This window comes from Sinocyclocheilus anshuiensis, unplaced genomic scaffold (assembly GCF_001515605.1).
Source record: "Sinocyclocheilus anshuiensis isolate Anshui unplaced genomic scaffold, SAMN03320099.WGS_v1.1 scaffold1198, whole genome shotgun sequence".
NCBI lineage: Eukaryota > Metazoa > Chordata > Actinopteri > Cypriniformes > Cyprinidae > Sinocyclocheilus > Sinocyclocheilus anshuiensis.
In genome coordinates, this window is record NW_015557119.1 from 59,346 (window position 1) to 71,042 (window position 11,697).

Consider the following 11,697-nt stretch of genomic DNA (forward strand, 5'->3'; position numbering starts at 1 on the left):
TGGGCAAGTTAACGCATTAATTAATTAACGCCGACAATTATTTATCGCGTATTAACGCAGTTTTTATTATTATTATGAAAGTCCGTTGCTCACTGGCTCTGAATTCACATAAAGACAAACCATGGGTCACAGGAGTGGTGGGATGTTGATCAGTACTGGCTTGGGATGGGCGTCATCATGCGTCTCAACCAATGAAAGCATTTGGGGTGGGCCTAAAGCTCGAGACACACTGCACGATTTTAGCAATCCTATAAGATCAGTGCATGTCACACTGGATCTAATAAACTTGGCTACAACATGTGTGTAGATTGTACGATGATGACACCTATTGACTCGTACACTACGACGGACGCTACTATAGAAGAATAGATGTCATCAGCATGTGCTAGCGGTAAACAAAAAGAGCATGATGAATCACACTTTAGCAGTTGTAGTTTTTATGTGTGTTGAATAAAAGTCAAGTCAAGTCAAGTCACCTTTATTTATATAGCGCTTTTAACAATACAGATTGTGTCAAAGCAACTGAACAGCATTAATTAGGAAAATAGTGTGTCAATAATGCAAAATGACAATAGTAAACACTAATTTTTCAGTTAAAGACAGTTCATCATTGAATTCAGTGATGTCAACATCCAGCTCAGTTTAAATAGTATCTTTGCAATCAAGTCAACGGTATCGCTGGAAATGAAGTGTCCCCAACTAAGCAAGCCAGAGGCGACAGCGGCAAGGAACCAAAACTCCATCGGTGACAGAATGGAGAAAAAACCTTGGGAGAAACCAGGCTCAGTCGGGGTGCCAGTTCTCCTCTGACCAGACGAACCAGCAGTACGGAAAAATCAATTTAAGACGTAATAAAACAGACGATGAACACTATTAACAGCAATTATTATATGATGCAATCAAACTTATAGCAAAATGTGGTAGTTCTGTATGTTGTTTCAGGGTTGGCATCATCTGAGGTCCTCTGAGGGGTTGGCATCATCTCTTCTCAGGTGTTCTGGATCCAGACTGAAGCTTGTGTAAGCGAAAAAAAGAGGAAGGAATAAGAGCTTGAGGTGAGCAGTTTTATGTTTTAGCAACATGATGATTTCATGTTGCATTTTTATTGGTTGGTCAATAAACGTGGATCGTAGCAGCAAACACACTGTGTGATGATCATGCTGTATCGTAGGCTATCTTTGGTCACAAGACCGTGTCAACGGCCGTCTTTGAACCTCTCTCGCTGCATGACATAAGAGCACCGATTAGGAGCCACGATCACAGAAATCTCCACCATTGTTTCACGACGCCTATCTTTCGTCTGGGACAGCAGAAAATCGTGCAGTGTGTCTCGGGCGTAAGACTGCAGCAGTGCTCACATAAACGCTCCCGATAAAATTATTTAGTCTAAGCATCAACATTCACAAACCACTGTTCACTGTTATTTTTAACAGAAAAGAATGCAACCTGCTCATAATCACGACTTAATAAGTGGGAAATAGGAAGTTTCCGATAGCATGTGAAGACTGCAGAGAAGCCTCTCGCTCAGCACAGTGGAGTGCATCGTTTTGTTAACTTTGTGGTTTATTATTTTGAGTCGTTTGGGACGCAATAACACACGGCCCTTTTCACAATATATTGCTTTACAGATCTATCACTCTTGCTGCTCAGAAATGTTCACGCAGTCATGCTGCACGTATCATAAGTTCCGCACTTCGGCGCGGTTAGCGCTCACACTCACTGAATATAACCAAAGTCTCTTTAAGACAAGTCATGTCACATGGCGGCCATCTTTGAAACGCCTCTTGGGCATGCAAGTGCAGCTCCTATCTCTTTGTATAGGGAAACATCAAATTCTCCAAAACGGTTCACTAAGCTTACGATTAAATTTCATATTTGAAATCACCAAAGAAATCTGACAGCAACTGTGTCATAAATGTTGTTTCTTTGACTTTACCGATTAGCGATTGGCTCCTTCATTCAGAAGGCGGGGCTTCCTGCGATTGAGTGGCCATATTGAGCGTTGCATTTTTCCCCCATTTCAAAACTATACGAGTGACATGTCTTGGGTATTCTATAGTCTTTGATATAACTGAGTTCATATATAACTGAACCGCGCTCTGGCCCACCTCTTCCAACCGGCACGAAGCAATCACACTAGTCAAGTGAACCGGGCTTTGGGGGTCAAACACGGGGGTTATCGGGCACGGTTAAGATTGCCTAATGTGAGTACATCCTTATTCTCCCGCATCCTGCAAACACGAGTCTCTACCCGCCCGCACCCGCACTCGCCCATCAAGTGTTGTCCTGCACTGCACTCTTTTGCGTTGGGTCCCACGATAGTGCAGGTCTCTACTCGGAAGGTGCCTGTTATAATGTTATGATCGAGGCTCTGGACGATCTAATATCTAAAATTTCCTATAAAAACATCACCTTCAACTCAGCCTTGCCAAGACAGAACTGCTTGTGGTTCCTATCAAACCCATCGTTTCATCACAATTTCACCATCCAGTTAGGCACATCAACCATAACTCCTTCAAAAACAGCCACAAGAAATGGCTAAAAACACATCTCTTCCATCATCATCAAAACAAACTCCATTGTGAATTTGTGCTTCTTGTCTGTTGCAGTGTTGGTAATCTTAAGCAAAATTTAGGAGAGACGTAATATCTATAATATTTTTTTTCTTTTAAGATCCTGTGTTTTAATATTTGTAAAAAAAAAAAATTCTTTTAAGATATTTGTTATTGTCTTTGGTCTTCTTGAATGCATTGTACAGCACTTTGGGCTGCTCTTGTGGCAGTAGAAATGTGCTATATAAGAAAATAAAAATAAACTTGATGCTTAAACATGCTTAAACTTAAACAGATGCAACTGAAGATCAGGGGCCCGTTCTTCATACGTCGCTTATTATATCCGATGTGCTTGTCACATCCAAGATGATATCATCGCGCTAATCAGGATCTGGCTAATTGTTTAAATTGATAGTTTAGTTGTCCTATAAAATTAAATTGGTCATGTTCTTGTTACGCAGCTAGTTAATGAAATCCAAATTTCACCTATAGGTGAAAAATATTTTGATTTGCCATGTTGCATGTTTTAAAAATATTAAAAACGCAAAACACACCTGATGCGAATTCTTTGCTCTTCATTTTCTATAAGCAGAGTTAACAGACCCTATTGTATCACCTGACGTCGTAATTACGACTTGTCAACTCGTAAGTACAAATGTCCCAGGAGGACTTGAATGCAGCATAAAGTATCGATACTCTAAACCACGATCAGCAATGCAGCGATTGGCTGGCGGCAAGACAGCACGTAGCAATTAGCAATTCATTTAATTTTATATTTGAACAGATCTGTTAGGTGACAGAATTAATTAAAATTTCTTAAGGGTCAAGATCATGTTATCTGGATCTCCTGCGCTCCATCAAGCCACTCCCATAATATCTGTCAGCACTCAAATTAATGCACGACTCTACATTATCTTTGCCACAGTGCACCGGCAGAAGTAATGATTATGAATGAGTCAGTGAAAAACAGTAAGGAGACTACATTAACATTTTGATAAACTAGTCAAGTGCTTTCTTTGTTTTCGGCTTAAGAGATGAAGTCGGTGACACTCAGTAGAGGATACGCCTGTATGCATGCTTCATAAGGATTACATAATCTGAGAATATTTGTTTTCCATTTGAATTGGTTCATTTGAAAGTAGACATTTCACTCTCTATAGATATATATTTTAATGCATGTAAGGCAAAGATACACACGGAGTTTTGCGCTCAAGTTCACAGAGACCGAGACGGCAGAAAGTGCATCCTGTTTGCTTTCATTATTTTACAAAAGCGCGATTAATTTTTATTGTGAGTGGACACAAATAAACGTAGATTCTTTACAGGTTTGAAAGATGTATTGCTCTTATCTGTATGACCAAAAATGACGGAGTAGCCTATTTTAAGAGCAAGTGAGCGCAGCGGCGCCTCCATCTGTTCTGCAGTGAGCGCTACTGTTCAGCTTCCACACTCCTCACAGACACTATAGCGCACATTTCTCTAGGTTAACATTAGATTGAGCGGCCATGTAAAGTTGCTAATACTTGCATATTTCAGATGATAAGCCATATTTGAGGTCGATGAATGATAGGCGCGAGCGTTTGGATGTCCTGCCTGATGTACTTTATTACCATATAGACTAGCCGTTAACGATCTGTTAGTCGCAGACTTCGTGACTTTGTCTGTGGATTTTTTTTTTCTTTCTGCGACTAATAAAATTTTGGTCGACCAAGCCTCTTCTGGTCGACAAACGATTAGTCGACTATTAGGGGGCAGCCCTAGTCTAAAGTATTAAACAACATTATTATATTATCTTTAAATAAATGTTTAAATGATTATTATTTTAAATTATTGTCCCTGGATCAGTAGTGTACTCTTCTAATAAAGTAGCGGTGGTAGAGGACAGATTTTAAATATCAGTTCTGCTTAAAAAGATGCGATCTAATCCTGTTTACATGAAATAAGCTGCTCCCGAGCAGGTTTAAGCTCACGGACCTGTTGCTATGACAGCAACTCCGGGATGAGCTTTGAAGAACCAAACTATCCAAGATCAAGCGAAATCATCAACAATCAAATTCAGCTAACTGAGTTAGCGACGGACAAAGAACGGGCCCCTGGCAAACTATCCAACATGTTTTTGCAGCATTGAGCAATGTAGCCAATCACAGACATATCTGTTGATTTCTTGACTGCAATGGCCAATCAGAAACGGTTTAGTTCGTTAGAACTCACTCACCGCTGAAAGCGCCGGAGTTTCTATTAAGTGCAGTTTTGCACGTTTGTGAATCATCTCATGACTTATGCTGCCTTCTCGTGCTATCAGAATTATCGTAAACACGAGTTTCCTAATCGGAAATTAGACGTGAGCGCTTTTCAAGTCGTATTTACTACTGGGAAACTCGGAAATAATTTTGATACCAGAGTTTCCGGGTTGGGCGGGCCATAAACTTTAAACATGGTGGACGGGACAAACATTGCTGCTGTCAATGCTGTTCTCACAACAGCTAATCACTTTGTCTTGTCGCTAAAGTAGTGTATTTACGTATAGGCTATATATGAACGATCATTTGAAGCATATTGTGTGTTTTCTAAACAGTGAAATAAGCATGTATTTGACCGAAATTCCAGAATTGTAAATCGACTATCTAGCACGGTGAATGTTTATATGATTGTCAACCAATGGGATGCTACATTTTATTCTTTCCGACAACAAAGCACTTGAATGTGACAAGCTCGTAATCACGACTTCATAAGTGGGAAATAGGAAATTTCCGATAGCACGTGAAGGCAGCATAAGTGCAAACACGATGTAAATAAGAGATGCAATTTAGACAGTTTCATTGATTATAACGGAACTTTGTGAGATCACAATGAACTAAGATGAGTGATGCTGTTTAGTGATAATAACGGGAGCGTGCTTTTCACACTTTCTAGGCTATAATCCATTCAGAAAATTTAGTTTTTTGGACACATACATGCTGCAAAGTTTCGGGAATGGCATCCACATATTTATGATGGATTCGCTCTCAAAATAGCAGTGATTGACACAGTGATACCCGTAGCAAGTAACAGGTCACAAAATATATGTGAGAGCAGCCTCAGTGATTTAATTCTGGAACTGGTCCTGGCCAAACTACCACAGACAGCGCACGTCCTGAGCGAGATCTAGTTCATGGACCAAAAGTGTGTGTAATCTTTATTGAGATTGAGCTGTATCAACCAGGAATTTCATTTCCAGTAGCGGATGGTAGAAAGTTCAGGAATGAATGGTATGCAGTCGATGACTGAATACAGTCCCACAACTGATCTTTTTCTTCTTCTTCACATGTCTTGCCTTTGGTGGCAATGATTCAAAATGGACACATTTCAAGTGACACAGTTTAGTAAACGTTGGCTGTGCTGTATTGACTGCTTTTGTGTTGCAACACAGTAGGGCATTGTTTTGATACATCCATAAAGACTTTTCTGAGAATGATATTTTTGTGCTTTTATTTGCATTTGCATTTTTATTTGCAACTGGGGCCCTAGGAGACGAGGCCACTTTTTGAGTTGAAAAAGCCAGTGGTTTGTCTTTTTTAATGGATTCCAATGGAGGAGAGACTTTATTACAAATTTAGCACTGAATTCAGGCTTTTGTGAGGAAACACCTGATCACTTCATAAATTGACATCCTCAACTTGTTTACTATTAAATATTAATTTTGGAGTGAGCTATATTTAGAAATTATCCACAAAACTGTTGTAAAACTAAAAGCCAATCACTGATTCAGAATCAAAGTTAACAATAAATGTAATCTATCTAGCAGTAATTCTGATCATCTGGTTTATTCCTGACATTTTTGTTTTGGCTAATAGAAGTTCTAGAGGGTTAGTAACTTTACAGTTTAGTGGCCACATTGCCTGGTGAGTGAAAAAGTTCATTTAAAACCCTTAAAATGTTATTTTATTTTATTGATTTATTTATTAAAACATCAAGTTATTTTATTTCAGCTTGTTGCCTAATATTTCACATTTTCCTTTAGTTGAAATTGGTGTACTAAAATAAAAATAAAAAATAAAACAAATAAAAATTAATATTTAAAAAAGAAATAATAAAAATGTACACAACAAACCTATTAAAATGGAAGCAAAATATGAAATAAACACTAATTCAAACTGTTAATATCAACGATACTAAAGTAACATTGCTTAAGGCTAAGGACAGGGTTACACTTCATATTATTCATGATGAAATTTGAGAATAGAGTGAGTCCACCCTATTTCAGAAAGTTTTACCCACAATTTATAAATCAATTAAAAGAAGAATACAGTTCTCTGTGCTCTTTGCTATCTCTCTTTCTCTCAGCGTGTGTCTCACTACAGCTGCTCTGTGGTTTACTCCAGCTGAACAGCCTTTTGGGTTCTTTACAATCTGCCCCCCAGCTGCCTCAATTAGAGTCACGATCTTATGGGCCGTCCCGCTCAAAGGACATAGCTGCAAGTAACAGGTCACAAAATATATATGTGAGAGCAGCCTCAGTGATTTAATTCTGGAACTGGTCCTGGCCAAACTATCACAGACAGCGCACGTCCTGAGCGAGATCTAGTTCATGGACCAAAAGCATGTGTAAACTTTATTGAGATTGGGACATATCAACCAGTAGGCTATTTTCATTTCCAGTAATGGATGGTAGAAAGTTCAGGAATGAATGATATGCGATTTATGACAGAATAAAGTACCAAAATTGATCAGTTATTTTTTCCTCACGTGTCTCACATTTGATAACAATGATTCCAAACAGACACATTTCAAGAGACAGGACACAGAATATATATATATATATATATATATTAACAAACACATTTTTAATACAAAATCAATTGTTTAGTTTAAAACTCTTATAAATGAATGAGGTGGTAATGAGGGTCTTGGTCTCCACACTCAGCAAAAGGAACCCCGGGGCCCATTTCAGAAAGGAGGTTAAGTGAAAAGTCTGAGTATGTTAACCCTGAAATTAGGGAAACTCTGGGTTTTCTGTCTTAGAATGGGAGGTTTGTCAAACCCGAGAAAGCAGGGTAAGTCAAGTCAAGCCTGTTTCTGAAAGAGAGTTAACTCATACTCAGTTACCGTGGTAACTTAACTCTGTGAAACTAACCTGGTCAGAAGCAGGTTTTCTTCGGTAAACCCAGAGTTTCTTTTGGTCTCCTCCCCCTTTTTAAAGTGTAAGCGATGCTTAAATACTTCATTCATTCATTCATTCATTCATGCTGCAAAAATGCATTTCTTACAGAGTATTTTTGTCTTATTTCAAGTACAAATATCTAAAAATGCATTTCTATATAAGAAAAATGACATTTTTAGTCTTGTTTCCTGGTGAAAAAAAAAATGCATTTTGCCTAAAACAAGCAAAAGGTTCTGCCAATGGGGTAAGAAAAATAATCTTCATGCAAACAGAAAACAAAAGTATTTAAGATTATAAGAAAAATGCTTTAAAATGATGTTTTTCCCCACTCAGGAAACAAGACTAAATCTTTTTTTGCCATTTTTCATATTTAGAAAATGCATCTTGATTAAAGAATCTTTAGATATTTTGACTGGAAACAACAAGACAAAAATACTAAGTAAAAAAAAGCATTTTCTGCAGTGCAGGTACAGATGATACTCAACCAGAATAAACTTTTTACTGCCACGGGTACCACTGCATCTGTAAACTGTATTTGCAGCTTTTGACTGCGGAGTGCACAAGTTATCAAGCGAAAGCATCGAAGCACATTTTCTCAAACAGCAGTCAGCTTTGCCTTGCCGCTGGGTTAGAATTACGGCTGCAGTCGGCAGAAAATCTACGAGAAACCACTGTAGTTAAAATAATTCATATTCACAGAAGCAAATAAGTACTTATGTGCGTATATGTACTTATAAACTCACAAGTTCTCTGATTATAATGAACAAAATGCACACAATGTAAATAAGAGAATCATAGTGCAGTTAGCTTCGTTAATTTTAGTTAAATAATTCACAAATTCTGTGATTTTAAAAGGAGCCTCCTTTTCTCACTTTCATACAATACATTTTCCATTTTAGTAAAACCTTTTATTTTTCATGCAGCCACATTTAAATGCAGGAGTGAATCCTCTAAATTATCACTCACGAAATTTGAGATGACTTATGTTTGTGGTATAACGCCTAAACAAAATTGCATAGGAACCTCTATTTTTTGGAACTTCAAATTTGGAACACAACTTATTTAGACATATGGCTTAAATTTTTCTGCAATAATCTGCAGATTGTCTTCTTTAAAAAGAGACCAACCTTAGGTCTGTATTCAATAGCGTTTATGAATTATAACAATTTAAGTTTGAATAGTGTACTTTCACGTCTATGTTCAAAAAGGTGGGGGGTGGGGTGACCGTTAAGAGGTCAAAGTCTGTTAATTTATTGACTGCTGTTTGCTAATAATTTACATACTTTAGTTTCTACATGTGTGGACTTTTTTTTCATATTTGCTAATTCTCTTCTACTGTAGTTGTTGTATTGTTCTCCTTGCTGGAAAATGTATTCATTTTTATAATTTTATTTTGTCATCAATATTTAGGTGAGGTAAAATGGCTCTTATTTATAATCATAATTAATAATAACAATAATAATTGAAAATAATAATGATAATAAATATATATTTTTATTTTACAGTACAATAGTATTATTACAATCATAACATTACTTTATTGATTTATTATAATTTAAATAATAAAAAATAACTCATAATTTGGTTACTATTATTATTATTATTATTATTTTAATAGTCACTGTTTATTTACAGTGTGATAGGATTTTTGCAATTGTAACATATTTCGTATTTGATTTGTTATACTTAAATATAATAATAATAATAGTAGTAATAATAATAACCAAAATAATAATCTTATTTTATTATTAAGTACTGTAATATTGTTGTTGTTGCTGTTGTTGTTAAGAAGAAATACTGATTTTTAATTTTACAGTAGAATAGTATTATTGCAATCATAAAATGTATTTATTGATTTATTCTAATTTAAATAACATAATACAATTAATATTTTGGTTGCTATTATTATTATTATTATTAAATACTTTAAAATACTTTTCAGTTTACAGTATAATAGGATTATTGCAATTTTAACACATTTCTTTAATTATGTTATCACAATCACCAGCTTTAGTGCCCATGAGTTCCACCAGTGGGCACTCCATCCCTGATTTTTACCATTCACCCAAGACTCACGGTGCGTTCCAAACGGGATATATCGCCCTCCGAAGGGCACTTCGGAGTGAAAACAATCAAGGCCGCCATATTGAAGGGTTGTTCCAAACCGAAGTGCGAAACTGGCCACTTCAAAGGGCCCTTCGGAATTAAGAGGATTTCGAAGGGTACAACTGATGGACACTTCGGGCTCCCATGATCCTTTGCACAGATTCTTTGCATGATGACGGCGCCTCCGTGTGGGCACGTGATGACGACGTAGAAGGGCACTTAAAGAAACAGTTGTTTGGTCCCCTACACCCTTCAACCCTTCAAAGCTCTCACTCCGGAGGGTAAACCCTTTGAAGGGATTAGGGCAACGAATGGAACGCAGGGACCATTTCCCATCATCCTTTGCCCGGACTCATTGGCACTCATTGATTGCAGTCACCTGTCTCTCATTACCTCATCAATGTCACACTATAAGAATGGCACACACACGCTCACATCGCGGTTGATTGCTAGACACTTCTGTGTTGCCTTGCCTTGCCTTAGTTTTCTTTGATCTTGGACTGTTGTCTGTTTTTGTGATTGTTTGCTGCCTGCCCTGACCTCTGCCTGTTTTTGGATTACCTTGGATGTTTCTGTTTGCTGTTACTGACCCTGCCTGTCTGACTACGTTATATGAATAATGCGGCATTTGGATCCCCAGCTCCATTGTCACGACTCCCACGTTACATGTGTTACAATTGCAATAATCCTATTACTTAAATTATAATACATATTTATTTAGTTATTTGTTGTAATTCGAATAATAATTGTTAATAAAAAGGGCCCCAGTATAGATACAAATACTTCGGCTGAAGTTGTATTTGCATTATATCAAAGGAAATACTTGTTCCAATCAATTCAGTAGTTTGTACATACTATAACACATTTTACATGTTGTACTGAATAAAAGAATGAATTTTTTGTTCATAAATATGCTTTCATTACGTTCATTTTAAAACTGAAAATATTTTCTAAAATATTATATAAAAATATTCTTTCACTGCTTGATAATTTTAAAACAGCTTTACTGTAGTTACAATAAATATATTTTAATAAGTGCTGTGGTTAATGTCATATTTGATAATCTCAGAAATTGAAGCTCATTGTGAGGAATCGATTATATTCGTGATTCATACATTTCACATTTTCATCATCAATTACAATCTGATCTCAAGATGATTTGACATTGTGTTTTATTATTGCTGCACAAACAATAGAGGAAAATGAATGACATGTTCTTCATGAATCTTGTTTATGAAAGATTAAAATGATAAAGATTATAATTTTGATAGCAGTAATACAAATGATTGATGTGATGCTACAATAGAAACAAACAGATTGACAAAAGCACAGAAACAAAGAATCGTCACTCAGCAGGACTCAAACACACACACACGCAAACACAGATCTTCTTGTCTATATGAGGATTTATTACACACATTTATTCTGTTATTTCAGTGACAGAAGTGCGGTATTAAGTCATGAAGTGCAGTATTAATGTCATGAAGAGACTCTATAACGTCTCACTATTACTGATTTATCACACAGCTCAAAGCATTATGGGTAGAATCTCTCATCAGTCTATTCTGATTCATCAACACAGTTTCACTGATCCAGGATAAATAGTAAACCTAAATCCAGGATAGAGCGGCTGAGTGAATGTGGTCTGGACTGTGTGGATGAGGCTCATTGTGTCAGAGACGCTGTAGAAGGACAGAGTTCCTGCACTGTGATCCACATACACTCCTATTCTCCTGACATTATCACCATACACTCCTGTTCTACTGCTGATGGACTCTACAGGGAGATCAGTCTTTATGTTATTGTGTTTGAATACGTAACTGCAGTACAATCTCCAGGACTGATCATTATTTCCAAACCAGCACTCTTTACCCCATCCCTTCCTGCTGATGCTCTTAT

General features: G+C 36.9%; 1 pseudogene; it reads right to left on the bottom strand.

Moving 5' to 3' along the window:
- Positions 1 to 11,214: 11,214 nt before the first annotated feature.
- Positions 11,215 to 11,697, bottom strand: part of LOC107677795 (NACHT, LRR and PYD domains-containing protein 12-like) — a 14,881-nt pseudogene continuing 14,398 nt past the window's right edge.